This window comes from Ovis aries, chromosome 13 (genome assembly GCF_016772045.2).
Source record: "Ovis aries strain OAR_USU_Benz2616 breed Rambouillet chromosome 13, ARS-UI_Ramb_v3.0, whole genome shotgun sequence".
Classification (NCBI taxonomy): Eukaryota; Metazoa; Chordata; class Mammalia; order Artiodactyla; family Bovidae; genus Ovis; species Ovis aries.
The window spans coordinates 30,179,051-30,197,668 of record NC_056066.1 but is presented as its reverse complement, the minus strand read 5'-3'; positions in this window follow the sequence as shown (position 1 = coordinate 30,197,668).

The window sequence follows — 18,618 nt, the reverse complement described above, 5'->3', positions numbered from 1 at the left end:
TTAAAAACGTTATGTCAGCTGCAGGTGTACAGCTAAGTAATTCAGTTATACATATACATATATCTCTTCTTTCTCAAATTCTTTTCCCATTTAGGTTGTTACAGAGTATTGAATAGAGCTCGCTGTGCAATCCTGGTCCTTGGTAGTTATCATTTTAATGTAGGAGTGAGTATATGTTAATCCCCAACCCCCAAATTTATCCCTCCCTCTCACCTTTCTCCTTTGGTATTGATAATTTATTCTCTAAGGCTGTGAGTCTGCTTCTGTTTTGTAAATAAGTTCATTTGTATCATTTTTTTTTAGATTCCACAAATAAGCAGTATCATATATTTGTATAGAGCAACCTTTTAAATGGTTCTTTAGTATGTTTCATAGTTCACTGTAAAATTTTAGGTGATGTCACCCAAGCAGTGATCATTTGACCTCAAGTTTCCAATTAGCATTGTTCAGGGGGAAAATGCCCTACAACTAAGTATGCAAAACAGTATTGACCTGTTCTGGGAAAGTAAGTCCATGGCTAGATTCATATGAGACATTGAATGGTTTGGGTTATGAATGAATCTTGTCCAAGGTCAGCCAACTTTGCTGAAATATTTTAGTAAATATTTTAGACTTTGAGGGCTGTACAGGTTTCAACTGCAGCTACTCAACTCTGCATTTGTACCATGAAAGAACCCACAGACTATTCATAAAGGAATGAATGTTGTAGTGTCTCAATAAAACTTTATTTACAAAAATAGACCGTGAGCTAAATTTGCCCTGTGCTCTGTAATTTGTTCATCCCTGATGTCATCAGTTCTTCTGGTACATTGTTATCAGAAGGAATCAGAGTAGGAAAAAAAAAAAAAAGACACTGATGGTTATTCCATATCCTGAACTAGCTATTTGAGGTTCAATAGCTCAGTTGTTTCTGACTCTTTGTGACCCCATGGACTACAACATGCCAGGCTTCCCTGTCCATTGCCAACTCCAAGAGCTTGCTCAAACTCATGTCTATCGAGTTGGTGATGTCGTCCAACCATCTCATCCTCTGTGTCCCCTTTTCCTCTTGCCTTCCATCTTTCCCAGCATCAGGGTCTTTTCCAGTGAGTCAGTTCTTCGCGTCAGGTGGCCAAAGTATTGGAGTTTCAGCTTTAGCATCAGTCCTTTCCATGAATATTCAGAACTGATTTCATTTAGGACTGACTGGTTTGATCTCCTTGAAGTCCAAGGGACTCTCAAGAGTCTTCGCCAACACCACAGTTGAAAAGCATCGATTTTTCAGCACCCAGCTTTCTTTATAGTCCACCTTTCACATTCATACATGACTACTGGAAAAACCATAGCTTTGACTAGATAGACCTTTGTCAGCAAAGTTATGTCTCTGCTTTTTAATATGTTAGATCCTCTTGATGAAAGTGAAAGAAGTGAGTGAAAAGTTGGTTTAAAACTCAACTTTCAGAAAATTAAGATCATGGCATCTGGTCCCATCACTTCATGGCAGATAAATTGGGAAACAGTGGAAACAGTGAGAGACTTTATCTTTTGGGGCTCTAAAATCACTGCAGATAGTGACTGCAGCCATGAAATTAAATGATACCTGCTCCTTGAAAGAAAAGTTATGACCAACCTAGACAGCATATTAAAAAGCAGAGACATTACTTTGCCAACAAAGGTCTGTCTAGTCAATGGTATGGTTTTTCCATTAGACATCTATGGATGTGAGAGTTGGACTATAAAGAAAGCTGAGCACTGAAGAATTGATGCTTTTGAACGATGGTGTTGGAGAAGACTCTTGAGAGTCCCTTGGACAGCAAGGATATACAACCAGTTCATCCTAAAAGAAATCAGTCCTGAATATTCATTGGAAGGACTAATGCTGAAGCTCAAATTCCAATAGTTTGGCCACCTGATGCAAAGAACTGACTCATTTGAGAAGACCCTGATGCTGGGAAAGATTGAAGGCAGGAGGAGAAGGGGGTGATAGAGGATGAGATGGTTGGATGGCATCACCCACTCAATGGACATGCGTTTGAGTAAACTCCAGGAGTTGGTGATGGACAGGGAAGCCTGGCATGGTGCAGTCCATGGGGTCACAAAGAGTCGGACATGACTGAGCTACTGAACTGAAGCGAGGTTGGTCATAAATTTTCTTCCAAGGAGCAATCATCTTTTAATTTTCATGGCTGCAGTCACCATCTACAGTGATTTTGGAGCATCATTTTTTTTAAATATTTGAGGTTAGTTGTCTCATTTATCCCTCTTAGTAGTCTGTAAAACATGGTATTATCCCATTTCCTGGATTAATTAAGTAAACTTCAAACTGTCTAAGTGACTTGATAAGGACACATAAGCAACAAGTCATAAACCTTTGATTTCAAGGTGACTTCAAAATTTATTCCTCCTTCACTAAAATGCACTGTCTCCACTTTGCTGTCAATTGAACCTTTGCTGTGAGAGATGTTTAAAGATTTCTTTGGTCTACCTGGAGAGACCTGGCTGTGCTGTGGTCATAAGCTCAGTCATCTCAGTTATCTTAAGTTGCCAGTGTGGGCTATGAGAGGCTGCTTAGATCTTTGGGCTGTGCAGTCATTTTTTAAATTTTTTTGGTGTGATTCTAAGGGGTTAGTAATTTTCCAGGAAGAGCAGAGAGAGAAGGCTGGGTGCAGATAGGGCAATTGCTACTCATTCTGTGTGTTCATCGCAGGTCAGCAGAGGCCCCTGCTGCACATAGTCCTCATTCTGAGACCCAGATGGGGGAAGAATCCACCCACTGGAGCATTAGTGGGACCTGTGGTGGGGGATAGGAATACAGCAGATGATGCATATATTTTATAGGTTTCTTCCCAAACTCGACTCTCTACACATTTGTTCTGCTCATTCTTCATTGGCTAAACTAAGTCAGATGGTTCTTTAAAAATTAATGATTTCCTTTTGGTTACACTGAGTCTTTGTTGCTGTGCACTGGCTTTCTCTAGCTGCCATGAGCAGAGGCTACTCTTTGTTGAGGTACTTGGACTTCTTATTTCCATGGCCTCTCTTTTGGAGCACAGGTTCTAGTCACAGAGTCTTCAATAGTTGCAGCACACGGGTGCAGTAGTTGCAGCTTGCAGGTAATTATGGCTCATGGGCTTAGTTGCTCTGGGGTATGTGGAATCTTTCTGGATCAGGGATCAAACCCATGTCCCCTGCCAATGCAGGTGGATTCCCATCCACTGTTCCACCAGGGAAGTCCAAGTCAGATGGTTTTATCTAACTTCAAGGGAGCACATAGCCTGCTATGTACTCAGGAGGAAGAAAACTATAAATATAAATGAATAACACTAACGGCTACCAAGAGTTTAGCAGCAAAATTAAGACTTCTGCTAAGTAGATTAAATGTCAAAAGTTTTTATATCTGAAATGATGCCAATGTGTGTGGGAGAAAGCGGAGGTCCAGACGCCTTCAGAACATATTAATGTTAATATTACCTTATGTGTTAATTACAAAACATTCTTTTCTGGCTCATTTACTCCATTGTATATTTAGATAGTGAGTACCTTCTTTTTGGCAGTGGGAAATGGAGGCATTCTACAAAGTATTGGATATTATTTAATATCTTGTGGGTTATCAAAGTTTAAAGAAAATTTAGTAATGTTAGCAGTAGCATTTATATGACAGTCTTGTCAGTGTCCCTACATGGAAAGATAGCATGGGAATAATACAGCCAGTTTGGAAACTAATGACAGGATATTGAATTTGGGTAAACCTGGCTTTTTGCATGCATTTGATACAAAGTCAAATTCTGTCCTCAATGACCCTTACACAATTTTCACCACAATTGAGTTTTTTGTTACTATGTGTAAATGTTGGTTTTTAGTTATGAAGTTGTATCTGACTCTGCGACCCCATGGCCTGTAGCCCTTCAGGCTCCTCTGTCCATAGGATTTCCCAGGCAAGAATACTGGAGTGGGTTGTCATTTCTTCCTCCAGAGGACCTTCTCAACCCACTAGTATCAAATCTGCGTCTCTTGCGTCTCCTGTGTGGGCAGGTGTGTTCTTTACCACTGAGCCATGGGGAAGCCCATATATAAATGTACCTGATGCTCTATTACCTCAACCCTAAGGACATGAGTGATGCTAGAAAACTGGAGGGTAATTTGCACAGGCTCTATACCCATGACTCTTTTTCACTGGCTGCCATCCCCAGAGGGCTTTTCACATATTACACAACCTGGCTTCACTCATCGCTATGGCCACTGGGTTGCTAAAGGCTTCCAAGACTTCTGGGCTCATGTTAATATTAATGCTGCTTCTCTTTGGTGTCTATTAACACTTAGGAGGGGATGGTTAGGGTTACTGAAGACAGCAGAACTTTCTGCCTCCATCCAGAAGTTGAAAAGGAAAGGACGACATTCCAGGGTTCATGTATTAGCATGATGGTGTTATATATGGTGATTTTACATTCTCGCCTCTAGAGCTTCTCTTTGTACAGGTCATTAATGCTAAAAGGATCCAAGGTATTCAAAGAGGGTAGACGTCTGAGATTGTTCAAGTTTAGTGTATGCCTCCCTCTACTGTGGTACAGTCTACTGTATTGGACCCAGGGTTCTGTTCAGTCACTTAGTCGTATCTGACTCTCTTTGACCCCATGGACTGCAGCACGCCGGGCTTCCCTGTCCATCACCAACTCCCAGAGCTTGCTCAAACTCATGTCTATCAAGTTGGTGATGCTATCCAACCATCTCATTCTCTGTCATCCCCTTCTCCTCCTGCCTTCAATCTTTCCCAGTATCAGGTCTTTTCCAGTGAGTCATTTCTTCGCATTGGGTGGCCAAAGTATTGGAGTTTCAACTTCAGCATCAGCCCTTCCAATGAATATTCAGGACTGATTTCCTTTAGGATGGACTGTTTGGACCTCCTTGCAGTCCAAGGGACTCTCAAGAGTCTTCTGCAACACCACAGTTCAGAAACATCAATTCCTTGGTGCTCAGCTTTCTTTATAGTCCACCTCTCACATCCGTACATAACTACTGGAAAAACCATAGAGTTGACTAGACAGACCTTTGTTGGCAAAGTAATGTCTCTGCTTTTTAATATGCTGTCTATGTTGGTCATAGCTTTTCTTCCAAGGAGCGAGCGTCTTTTAATTTCATGGCTGCAGTCACCATCTGCAGTGATTTTGGAACCCAAGAAAATAAAATCCATTGTTTCCCCATTTATTTGCCATGAAGTGATGGGACCAGATGCCATGATCTTAGTTTTTTTAATGTTGAGCTCTTCTAAGTGATCAATCCCATTGTTAGGGAAAATAAATAAATAGTCTTGTTTAGACCTTAGAGATAAAGCAGAGCAGGCCTCTGACCTTGCTTCTAACCTGCCTGGACACTGCCCTGACTGTGAGTGAGTGCCTGCTGTGACTGCAAGACTTGTAGATAAGATTGGGGAAGAATTTTGAGATTGTTGAACTGCTGGGGCCAACCAAGCCCCAGGCTAACATTCCAAGTTTTACAAGACAAACAGCATTAACATCAAACCCGGCTTGCAATTTGGCCATAAGTGAGTGTGTAAGTGAAGTCCTCAGTCGTGTCCGACTCTTTGTGACCCCATGGACTGTAGCTTACTAGGCACCTCTGTCGATGGGATTTTCCAGGCAATAGTACTGGAGTGGATTGCCATTTCCTTCTCCAGCAGATCTTCCCAACACAGGGATTGAACCTGGGTCTCCCGCATTGTAGACAGACGCTTTACTGTCTGAGCCACCAGGGAAGTCATATGCAATTTGGCCATAGATTGATGATATCAGTTTGCATCCTGGGTTTATAAGCAGGAACCCCAAACTGCAGTCTTTTTAAGTCTCATCCAGGGTTGCGCTGCCTGGGACCTTTTCCCATTTGGGACTCCAGATGAGCTGTTACACAGGACTTCCCAGAGCTGTTTGAGTCTGGATGTTGGTCAAAACCCAGTTTGGTGATGCGTTTTCTGCTGTTTCTATTTCTCTTTTAACATTAGTATGTTGAAAATAAGCTAGATAATTCTTTAATAAATATTGCTATTATTTATTTGTATAGAACAATTGGCTTATTTTTTTAACAAATCCTTTCAGCCTGAGACAAAAGTGAAAACTTTCGGCAAAACACCCATAAATCATAGTACCACAAGAAATGCCATGTTGGGACCAATGGAGCAGCCAGCCAGTATCTTATTCTTGCCTGCCATTCTAACCAATAATTTTTGAGATGAGTGTACATTAGTTATCCTTATGAAGTCAATCTCAAATGTACCAACATTTTTTTTTTTTTTTGATGTAAGGAGGTTTCGTTATTTTCTACTTTTTCTGAAATCATTTTATGGGTATAATTGTGAAAAGAGCTTTATCTAAATTCTCCTGTAGTATTTTTTTCATTTTGTCATCACCCATTATCTTGTACAAGATAAAGCCTATTTAACTTCTAATTTGACCTCTAATACTCTTGGAGGCTTTCCTGGTGGCTCAAAAGGTAAAGAATCTGCCTGCAATGCAGGAGACCCTGGTTGGATCCCTGGGTAAGGAAGATCCCCTGGAGAAGGGAATGGCAACCCACTCCAGTATTTTTGCTTGGAGAATCCCATGGACAGAAGAGCTTGGTAGGCTACAGTCCATGGGGTCACACACAGTCAGACACAACAGAGTGGCTAACACTCTCACTTTCAGTTTTCATTCTTGGAGAAGGGGAGAAGGCTCTTTTGAGCTGGAAAGTTGATACATATTTTCTCTAGATTCACGCCTCTCCCTTCTCCTCCTGGTTTATGCCCTGGGAGGCTGACCTTTGTAGATTACATAAACACCCCTTGCTTACCATCTGACTTCTTTTAGGTTTTAGCCTATGGGAGACACTGGCAGAAAATCAGGCAGGAAAAGAAAAAGGTTAAGGCATTTATTTCCCCGCTTCCTTCTCAGTGTGGACCGAGGTCTGCCTGGGTCCTATCAATATTTCTGTATCAAAGACAGAAGATGAGATGGTTGTAGGCATCACTAGCTCCATAGACATGAGTTTGAGCATGCTCTGGGTGATAGTGAAGGACAAGGAAGCTTGGCATGCTGCAGTCCATGGGTTTGCAAAGAGTCTGACATGACTGTGACTGAACACATCAAAGACCACAGCTCCTGCTGGACAGTCCTCTCTATAGCGTCAGCTCTCATTGAGTTCCAGTATGTGCTCCCACACCTTCGCTCTTCAGTCCCGAGCTCAATTTCCCTCTGTTACTTGTCCTAGGGTGCTTCATCAGCCCTTCTTTGTTACTCTTAACAATAACCTTTTGCAAGTAGTCACTTTCATTAGCTCTCTTCAACTGCCCTTTTCCAATGAGCCATCTGTTCCCTGCTAGGTTTCTGACTGATGCAGGATGGTTTGTACCTTTTGTCTGGATGCTCTCTTGCTCCAGGTGGTTTCAGAGAGACTTGAGTGACTCTGATGGAGCTAGAATGGTCTTGTATCCTAAGGATTGATTTTGTTGAGTTCTATAAAGGATTTGCTGGCGGGAATAATTGGGATTTTTTTTTTTTTCCCTCCTCTGTGCCTACAGGAAAAAGCATATGCCTTCCTATATACCCAGAGAAGAGGAAATTGAACTGAATACAGTCTTGGACAGTATATTAGTTTTCTGTTGCTGCTGTAGCAAACTACTGCAGACTTAAGTGCCTTAGAACAAATTACCATCTTACAGTTCTCAAAGTCAAAAATTGTAAGTTGGTCTCACTGGGCTGAAATTAATATGTCAGGGACTTGCTCTGTGGTCCAGATGCTAAGAGTCCACACTCCCAATGCAGGGAGCCTGGGTTGCATCCCTGGTCATGGAACTAGATCCTGCATGTCAAAACTAAGACATGGTGCAGCCAAATAAATAAATGTTTTTAAAAATAGAAAAATAAAACAAACATGCAGCGTAGCTGCATCCTTCAGGGATTCTAGGGGAAGAACTGTTTTTCCTGCTTTTTCCTGCTCCAAGAGTCTGCTGCATTGCTTGGTTCATGGCTCCCTTCCACCTTCAAGACCAATGATAGCTCACTGACTCTTTCTACACAGCATCCCTCTGACTTTCTTTTGCCTCCTGCTTGGTGGCTCAGACACTAAAGAATCTGCCTGCAATGCAGGAGACCTGGGTTAGCTACCCATTACAGTATTCTTGCCTGGAGTATTCCATGGACAGAAGAGCCTGGCAGACCACAGTCCATGGGGTCACAAAGAGTCAGACATGACTGAATGGCTAACATTTTCATTTTCACTCTGAAGGATACTTATGATTACCTGGGGCTCACCCAGATCATCCAGAATAGATTCCCAGTACAAGCCTTCAGTTAGTTAGCAACTTTAATTGCATCTTCAACATTAATTTGCCCTTGTCATGCAACATATCATATTTGCAGGTTCCAGGGACTGAAACTTAAAACAATTTTTTTAGTTGTTTATTTATTTTTGGCTGTGCTAGGTCTTCATTGCTGTGTATGAACTTTCTCTAGTTGTGGTGAGTGAGGGGTACTCTCTAGTTACACTGTGTGGACTTCTCACTGTGGTGGCTTCTCTTGTTGCAGAGCATGGGCTCTCAGCGAGTGGGTTTGGCTGCACTGGGTCTTAGTTGCAGCATATTGGATGTTTAATTGAGGCATGTGAGATTTAGTTCCCTGACCAGGGATCAAACTCAGGCCCTCTGCATTGGGAGCACAGCATCTTAGCCGATGGACCACTGGTGAAATCTCCAAGGACCGAGACTTTGGCATCTTTGGGACCATTATTCTTCTAACCACATAGAAAGGATATCAGTTCAGTTCAGTCACTCAGTTGTGTCCGACTCTTTGTGACCCCATGAATCACAGCACACCAGGCCTCCCTGTCCATCACCATCTCCCGGAGTTCAGTCAAACTCACATCCATTGAGTCGGTGATGCCATCCAGCCATCTCATCCTGTTGTCCCCTTCTCTTCCTGCCCCCAATCCCTCCCAGCATCAGGGTCTTTTCCAATGAGTCAACTCTTTTCATGAGGTGGCCAAAGTATTGGAGTTTCAGATTTAGCATCAGTCCTTTCAATGAATATCCAGGACTGATCTCCTTTAGGATGGACTGGTTGGATCTCCTTGCAGTCCAAGGGACTCTCAAGAGTCTTCTCCAACATCACAGTTCAAAAGCATCAATTCTTCGGCACTCAGCCTTCTTCACTGTCCAACTCTCACATCCATACATGACCACTGGAAAAACCATAGCCTTGACCAGATGGACCTTTGCTGGCAAAGTAATGTCTCTGCTTTTGAATATGCTATCTAGGTTGGTCAGAACTTTTCTTCCAAGGGGTAAGTGTCTTTTAATTTCATGGCTGCAATCACCATCTGCAGTGATCTTTGAGCCCCCCAGATAAAGTCTGACATTGTTTCCACTGTTTCCCCATTTATTTCCCATTAAGTGATGGGACCAGATGCCATGATCTTCGTTTTCTGAATGTTGAACTTTAAGCCAACTTTTTCACTCTCCTCTTTCACTTTCATCAAGAGGTTTTTTAGTTCCTCTTCACTTTCTGCCATAAGGGTGGTATCATCTGCATATCTGAGGTTATTGATATTTCTCCTAGTTCTATGCAACTCAGACATTATGCGTCTGTCATTATAGGGTGGCAAGTATTACCTAGGGGTTTCAGTTCAGTTCAGTTGCTCAGTCGTGTCCAACTCTTTGCAACCCCATGAATCGCAGCACGCCAGGCCTCCCTGTCCATCACCAACTCCTGGAGTCCATTCAGACTCATGTCCATCGAGTCAGTGATGCCATCCAGCCATCTCATCCTCTGTTGTCCCCTTCTCCTCCTGCCCCCAATCCCTCCCAGCATCAGAGTCTTTTCCAATGAGTTAACTCTTTGCGTGAGGTGGCCAAAGTACTGGAGTTTCAGCTTTAGCATCATTCCTTCCAAAGAAATCCCAGGGCTGATCTCCTTCAGAATGGACTGGTTGGATCTCCTTGCAGTCCAAGGGACTCTCAAGAGTCTTTTCCAACACCACAGTTCAAAAGCATCAATTCTTTGGCACTCAGCCTTCTTCACAGTCCAACTCTCACATCCATACATGACCACAGGAAAAACCATAGCCTTGACTAGACGGACCTTTGTTGGCAAAGTAATGTCTCTGCTTTTGAATATACTATCTAGGTTGCTCATAACTTGTCTTCCAAGGAGTAAGCGTCTTTTAATTTCATGGCTGCAGTCACCATCTGCAGTGATTTTGGAGACCCAAAAAATAAAGTCTGACATTGTTTCCACTGTTTCCCCATCTATTTCCCATGAAGTGATGAGGGACTTTAAATTTGAGAGTATGGATTCTGACAGCTTCTCTACTACCAGCTAGCCATGAGACCTTGAGAAAGCAAGAACTATACTGGGGAAATTGAATTTTCTTCTAACTCCCACAGACAGTGGTTGTTTTAATAGATAAGGGAAACACATTGTAAATTCTAGTACTCTGAAGGAAGGCTAGAATTTCTGTTATTTACTTAAGGTTTCAGTGGAAAAGATTCAAAACCTCTGACCCATGTGTACCAACACCTTTGCAACACAGTCAAGTTACGCATTATGATGATATATTAATGGGCCCACGTGTCATGTTGACCTTAACTCTGGCCTGTGAGTTTTTCCTATGCAATCTGCCTATGGACCTACATTGACTTTGCTACAAACTTGGTCTGCATTTATTCAGTAAGATCATTAGCTTTTCTTAAAACCAGAATGTGCTTTTGAGATAGGAGTTGGCGTGTGTGTATGCCATAATGAAAGATTTTCCCGAAGCTTTGGAGTCAGTTCTCACCTCTAGCCTCTCCAAGAGGCACCAAAAAGCAATGTGAAAGTGTGAAAATAATAAAACAGAAACAATCCTAGAGCATCCCAAGAAGACGTAGAAAGGATTTTCTAGTTCTTTTAACACATCAAATGTGGATTGGATGATGTGAGGTTAAGGCTGCTGATACACAAAGAGCTGGGGCCCTTGTTCAAAATACACTGAAATTCAGAGCCATATTTTCTGTGTTGAAATACCTGTTGGGAGTTTGGAGCATGTATGTATATATATATATATGTTTTTAAAAAATGATATCAGACCACTTTTCCCAATTGTTTATTTTTCCCTTCCAAAAATCATAGTAATAACCTTTTCTAACTACATTAAAAACTGCATCCATGCCAAAACCATTACAACAACATATGCTAATTCAGTGCTGTAGTAACTGTCGTGACTTGAAATTGCCTTAGAAATGACATCAGCCTAGAAACGGGGATTGAATTTGACTCTGTGAACAAATTCTAACAAGGGATGTAAGTAGCACTGCCTGTGTCAAAGCCCAGGACTCCATCTCCTGGCCAAGGATGGATGACATCCTTTAGAAGCACCTTGTTGAACTGAAGTGAAAGAACAGACCACAGGGAACGCTGAAGATCACATCTATCCTTGGAATGTGTTTCGCTGTTGGCACGCAGACATGACTGGTGACTGAGTCCTTTAGGATTTGAGGGTAACTGTATGACCCCTGGTGTAGGTAGTCTGACTTACAGGGTGTTGGAGTTTCCTTCCCTGGATCTTGGAAAACACAATAGATTCTCACCTTCAAGTATTCTTTGAATCAGGCTTGTCTAATCGGGACTTAAAATGTAACCTCTCAATACATGTACAGTAAGCTCCCTACATACGAACTTTTAAGATGCAAACTTTCATGTGTCTGGCATGCATCTTCTACAGGTGGTTGCATTTTTATGGACTTAACTGTACAGCTCTGTATACAGTGCAATAGTACAGTATCTTTATTTCAAGCCCAAGATGTCCAGAAGCAAGGCTAAAAGCAGCAGTGATGTGGCAATGAGTAATACAGTACTACCCAGACATCACTGGATCGGTTTTTCAAGAGGCAGAAAGAACTGAATCCAGCAAGGAACCATAACCTGTGTCATGAGCATCAGGCATGAGTGAAATCGCAGCTTGCCCGCTGTCTTCTATTGCTGACGATCCTTCAGCTCTACCATCGCCCACCTCCTCTCCCTCCTCCAGTCAGTAACTCTTCTTGCCTGTTTACTCAATGCCAGCCCCTGGAGGCCAGCTGTTGTACTGTACTACTGTATTTTTCAAAGTACTATATTGTTTACAAATATTTTCTTAATTTTTTGTGTTTGTTTCTTATGTATTTGTGTAAAAAGTATTATAAACCTTTAATACTTTTATAGGACTATATAGCCGATTGTGCTGGTTGGGTACCTAGGCTAACTTTGTTGGGTTTATGAACAAATTGGACTTACAAACGTGGTCTTGGAACATAACTCGTTTGTATGTAGGGGACTTAATATGGCCCTGTGTGTTATGGGAAGGTAGCCGAGAAGAGTCATGCACAGGCCCTGTGGTGTCAAGGAGATGCAGAGATAAGATGTGAGCCTGAATAGATAATGAGCACAAGGCTGTACTCAATAAGTGTCTGCTGAGACCAAAAAAAATCAATCTTCTGCTTTTCTATCTCTAATGTTGTTCCATTTATTGACATATCATCCATGCTTTAAAGTTCTTTCTTTTTTTTTTTTTTACTTTATTTTACTTTACAATACTGTATTGGTTTTGCCATACATCAACATGAATCTGCCACAGGTGTTCACGTGTTCCCAATCCTGAACCCCCCTTCCACCTCCCTCCCCATACCATCTCTCTGGGTCATCCCAGTGCACCAGCCCCAAGCATCCTGTATCCTGCATTGAACCTAGACTGGCGATTCATTTCTTATATGATATTATACATATTTCAATGCCATTCTCCCAAATCATCCCACCCTCTCCCTCTCCCACAGAGTCCAAAAGACTGTTCTATACATCTGTGTCTCTTTTGCTGTCTCGCCTACAGGGTTATCATTACCATCTTTCTAAATTCCATATATGTGTGTTAGTATACTGTATTGGTGTTTTTCTTCTGGCTTACCTCACTCTGTATAATTGGCTCCAGTTTCATCCCCCTCATTAGAACTGACTCAAATGTACTCTTTTTAATGGGTGAATAATACTCCCTTGTGTATATGTACCACAGCTTTCTTATCCATTTGTCTGCTCATGGACATCTAGGTTGCTTCCATGTCTTGGCTGTTATAAACAGTGCTGCGATGAACATTGGGGTACACATGTCTCTTTCAATTCTGGTTTCCTCGATGTGTATGCCCAGAATCCATCTTGGATCCTACTGAGAGGTGACCTTTTTTCTTTTCGTAGTTTCATTGCCTTATTTACTGCTGCTCTGGAATTCAAATATTTATTTATCTTTATATCTTAATTTTCCTACTCAGTGGTAACTTCTGGAAGGCAGGAGGCAATGTTAGGTGTGCTCTTTCTTCCTGGGGTCTGTGTTATGCTTCACTTAGAGTAGAAGTCTATGAAAATTTTATCAAATGAAAAAATTAATACATTATTTCTTGTTAGATTAATAAGGGAGAAGTGTTGTAAGAAAAATGTAGATTTTTCTCTCTTTAAAGTTAGTGTTGGAGTCTAAGGAGATCACTTCCACTTTGATGATGAAGTAAAGGTTTATGGGAAAAATAATATTTGATTTCCTTTTGAGATTATTGTAAGAGTGGAGTCTTTGCTAATGTGGTAAATTCATGGCATAGAAACGTACAAGATTTATAAATCTCTGAAAAGGCATCCATGAATAGTATTATGTTTTCTCTTTACCAACACCCCTCAGAACCACCCCCCTCAACACACAAGGATCAAGGATTTTCAACTTAGAAGATTTAGCACAATAACTACCACACAGAAGATGGTCAGTAAAAGTTGAATAAATGATTGAAATGCTTCGATGAGAAAGATTCATCTCAAATATATATTGATAGTCAATAATTTCATTTTAGAAAGAGCAAAATTAAGATTTATTAAGACCTCTGTTGTAGGAAATTTCACGTCTTTAAAAATTTTTTTAAATTGAAATATAGTTGATTTACAGTGTTTTATTAGTTTCTGCTGTGTAGCAAAGTGAGTCAGTTTTTTATGTATACGTGTATCTGCTCTTTTTTAGATTCTTTTCCCATATAGATCATTACAGAGTTTTGAGTAGAGTTCCCAGTGCTATATAGTAGGTCATTATTAGTTACCTATTTTTAAATTAATTTAGTTTAAATTGAAGAATAATTGCTTTACAGTATATTGTTATTGGTTTCTGCCACATATCAACATGAATCAGCCATAGGTTATACATATGTTCCCTCCTTCTTGAAGTTATCTATTTTATATGTAGTCGTACGGGCTTCCCAGGTGAAGCTAGTGGTAAAGAATCCACCTACCAATGCAGGAGACACAAGAGACTCAGCTTCAACTCCTGAGTCAAAAGATCCCCTGGAGAAGGGAATGGTACCCACTCCAGTATTCTTGACTATAAAATCCCATGGACATAGGAGTCTGGCAGGCTACAGTCCATGGGGTCGCAAGGAGTTGGACTCGACATCTGGACTCTGAGACGTGTTTCTGAGTCTGATGTATATGTCAATCCCAGTCTCCCAGTTTATCACTCCCTCCCATCTCTACCCCACCATAACCATAAGATTGTTTTCAACATCTGTGACTGTATTTCTGTTTTGTGGATAAGTTCATTTGTACCCTTTAGTTTTAGATCCACTTAAAAGTGATATCATACAATATTTGTCCTTCTCCTTCTGACTTGACTTCATTCAGTATCACATGTATTTTCTAACTTAAGTCTTTGAAACAATGCAGTGAAACTACTCTTCCCACCATTTTTATAGATAAAACCTTGGGCTCAGTGAGATCAAGTAACTTGCCTGGGTCACATAATAAATAAAGGAGTGACAGTTCAAATCCTAGTCTTACTCCTCATAATCTTTCCATTATGTAGAGGGTGTGGGTAAACCAGATAACGTAGGTATCTCTCCTTATCTAGTTGGTTCATGCTTTAAAGCAGCATCATTGTTCCTGTTTTTAACTTTGCCTGCCACTAAGTAAGCCTTTCTTAGGCATAACCTTAAGAGGCTATTATGGGGGTCTTCCCTGGTGGTCCAGTGGTTAAGACTTCACCTCCTAATGAAGGGGTTATGGGTTTGATCCCTGGTTGGGGATGTAAGATCCCAGATGCCTTATGGCTAAATAAACCAAAACATAATACAGAAGTAATATTGCAACAAATTCAATAAAGACTAAAAATGGCCCACATTAAAAAAAAAAAAAAAAGCTATTGTGGCTTTTCTTTTGAAGATGCTTGAGTCTCCCATCTTCCTGAAACCCTCTGGGCTTAGAGAAGTGTTCATGAAATCTTTCCATCTTTTCCCTTGCATTATTTCGAACCTTGTCTCATTTTTACATTAACACATCCTCTGGTATTATATATATAAATAAACTAAATTCAGTGCTTCTTGTGCATCCTGATTGGCCAGACCAGATGGAGTGATTTCTGAACTAGAACTGAAAATCAAAACACAAGTGCTTTTTAAAGAGGTGGAAGTTGAGAAACAACTTCTCATGGCATACTTCGCTTTAATCCTCAGCAGGGTTGGGTTCGTTTTCAAGCTCTGTTTGATGATGGAATATTGGAATCTCCGCCCTTGAGCTACTATATATGTAACACACATCTTTATTACCCTTGTCAAAGAGGGGAGCCTAGCTAGAGCTGAGCTGTAGAGTTTTCCTGGGCAATGTGACTGTTCTTATTATAGTTATGGACAGTTGGTTTTGTTTTTGATTTTTAAGAACCTATGTGCAGAACCTAAGTGATGAGAAGTCCCTGTGTTCAATAGGTTCTGGGAGCTTCCAGAAAAATAATACTGAAGAGTAATACATGCTAATTTTCAAGTGCTTGCTATGAGCTAGATTTTTTGCACTGTCTCATTTAATCCCTAGGCTAATCCTGTGGAATTAGCATTACAATAACTGTTTTACAGAGGATAGGGAGAATTTTTGGATTACACAGCTAGCATAGAGAGGAGCTGATTTAAAAGCCAAAGTGGTCGCTCCAAACTCTCTAATTCAGGGCTCCCCACCCCCCAGGCCATGGACCAGTAGAGATCTGTGGCCTGTTAGGTATCAGGACACACAGCAGGCGGTGAGTGGCAGGCTAGCAAGGGACACTTCATCTGTAGTAACAGCCACACCTCATCACTCGCATTACTGCCTGAACTCAGGAAAACAAGCACAGGGCTCCCATTGATTCTGCATTATGGTGAGCTGTATAATTATTTTGTTATATATCACAATGTAATAATAACAGAAATAAAGTGTACAATAAATGTAATGTGCTTGAATCATCTTGAAATCATTCTCCACCCCCCTACCCCCCACCTCCCTGGTCCATGGAAAAATTGTCTTTTACAAAACTGGCCCTGGTGCCAAAAAGGTTGTGGACTGTGGCTCTAATTCATTTCAACATGAACTCTGAATTTACTAGCAGTTTAGATTCATCAGAAGACAGGTTTCCTTTGTCATGTAGAGAAGGAAGGGCATCAAATGCATCTTTAACTGAAGACATGAACGTTCCACGGTACATAAACTGGGCATATCCAATACTTATTTTCACTTTTCACAAGACCAGACAAAAGATGTCACCCATTAGGACACTGCAAAAATCATAGGAAAAATGCTGTGGCATATTAGTTTATATATAGGATTTGGGTCTAGAAAGTTAAGCAAATTATTTACTCTGTCTACCTCTATTTGTTCATCCATCCAATGAAAATGATATCCTCATTAGTCATGGATTCTAAATTTACAAATTAATTTATTCACTGCTGCTGCTGCTAAGTTGCTTCAGCCGTGTCTGACTCTGTGTGACCCCATAGACATCAGCCCACCAGGTTCCCCCATCCCTGGGATTCTCCAGGCAAGGACACTGGAGTGGGTTGCCATTTCCTTCTCCAATAATTTATTCACTAAAAGTTTTTTTTTTTTTTAACCATTTTGAGGTATGATTAATGTATAAAAAGCTGTCCATATTTAAGTTATACATCTAGATGAGTTTGGGGATGAATATGTACCTGTGAAATCACCACCATCAAGGCATCTATCACCTCCCATAGTTTCCTCCTGCCCTTTTTATAAATGTTGTTGCTGCTTCTTGTAAGAACACTTCACGTAAGGTCTACTCCATGAGCACTTTGTGTATACAGTACAGCATTGTTAGCCATAGGCACTATGCTGTATGGTAGATCCCCAGAACTGATCTTGTATAAGCGAAACTTTCTACCCTTCAACCATTACCTCCCCATTGCCCATTCACCCCAGCCCTTGGCAACCACTGATTCTATCCTCTGTTTCTATGAATGTCTGTTTTAGATTCCATATATAAGTGAGATCATACATTATATCTGTCTAATTTATTTACCTTACATAATGCCCTCCACATTTATCCACGTTGTTGCAGGTGGCAAGATTTCTTTCTTTCTCATGACTGAGTAATACTCCATTGCATATATATACCAATTCTTTATTCATCTATTGATGGATGCTTTCTATATCTTTGATTATTTTGAATAATACTGCAAGGAACATGGGCGTGTAGATCTCTCTTCAAGACCATGCTTTCATTCCTTTGGATATATACCCAGAAGTGGGGTTGCTTGATCATACAATATTTCTATTTTTAATTTATTGAGGCAACTCCATACCATTTTTCTTGATGGCTGTATCAGTTTACATTCCTACCAATAGTCCCTTAGAGCTCCCTTTACTCCATATACTTGCCAACACTTGTCATCTCTTGTGTTTTGTGTGTATTTTTAAATAATGGCCATCTTAACAGGTATAAGGTAATATCTTATTGTGGTTTTGCTTTACATTTTCTGGATGATTACTGACATCCAGCACCCTTTTGTATACTTGTTGGCTTTTTAATGTATTCTTTGGATAAATGTCTGTTTAGGTCTTTTGTCTATTTTAAAATCAGATTATTTATATGTCTTTTGCTGTTGAGTTGCATGAGTTCCTTGCATGTTTTAGATATTAACCTCTCATCAGATATACAGTTTGCAAATATCTGCTCCCATTCTGTGAATTGCCTGTTCTTTTCCTTGACTATTTCTTTTGGCGTGCAGAAGCTTTTTAGTTTGAGGTAATTCTGATCATTTGGTTTTGCTTTTGTCTCCTGTGCCTTTGGTGACACATCCAAAAAAATCATTGTCAAGACCAACACCAAAGAGCTTTCCCCTTATGTTTTATTCTAAGAATTTCATAGTTTCGGGTTTTAAGTCTTTGATCCATTTTGAGTTGATTTTTGTGTTAGGGTAAGATAAAGATCCACTTCATTCTCATCAAGGGCATATCCGGTTTTGTTGAAGACACTAACTATCCTTTCCCCATTGTGCATTCTTGGCACTCTTGTCAAAAATTAGATGACCATATGTACATAGGTTTGATTGGGGGCTCTCTATTCTTTTCCATAAGTCTACACATCTGTCTGTGTGCCAGTACCATACTGTTTTGATTTCTATAGCTTTGTAATATAATTTGAAATCAGGAACTATAATGCCTTGAGATTTGTTCATCTTGGTCAAGGAGTGAGGATTGCTTTTTTTTATTTCTGTGAAAAATGCCATTGGAATTTTGATAGGGATTGCACTAGCTCTACAGATCACTTTGCATGGTATGGACATTTTGATACTACTAACTCTTTTAATCCATGCACACTGAG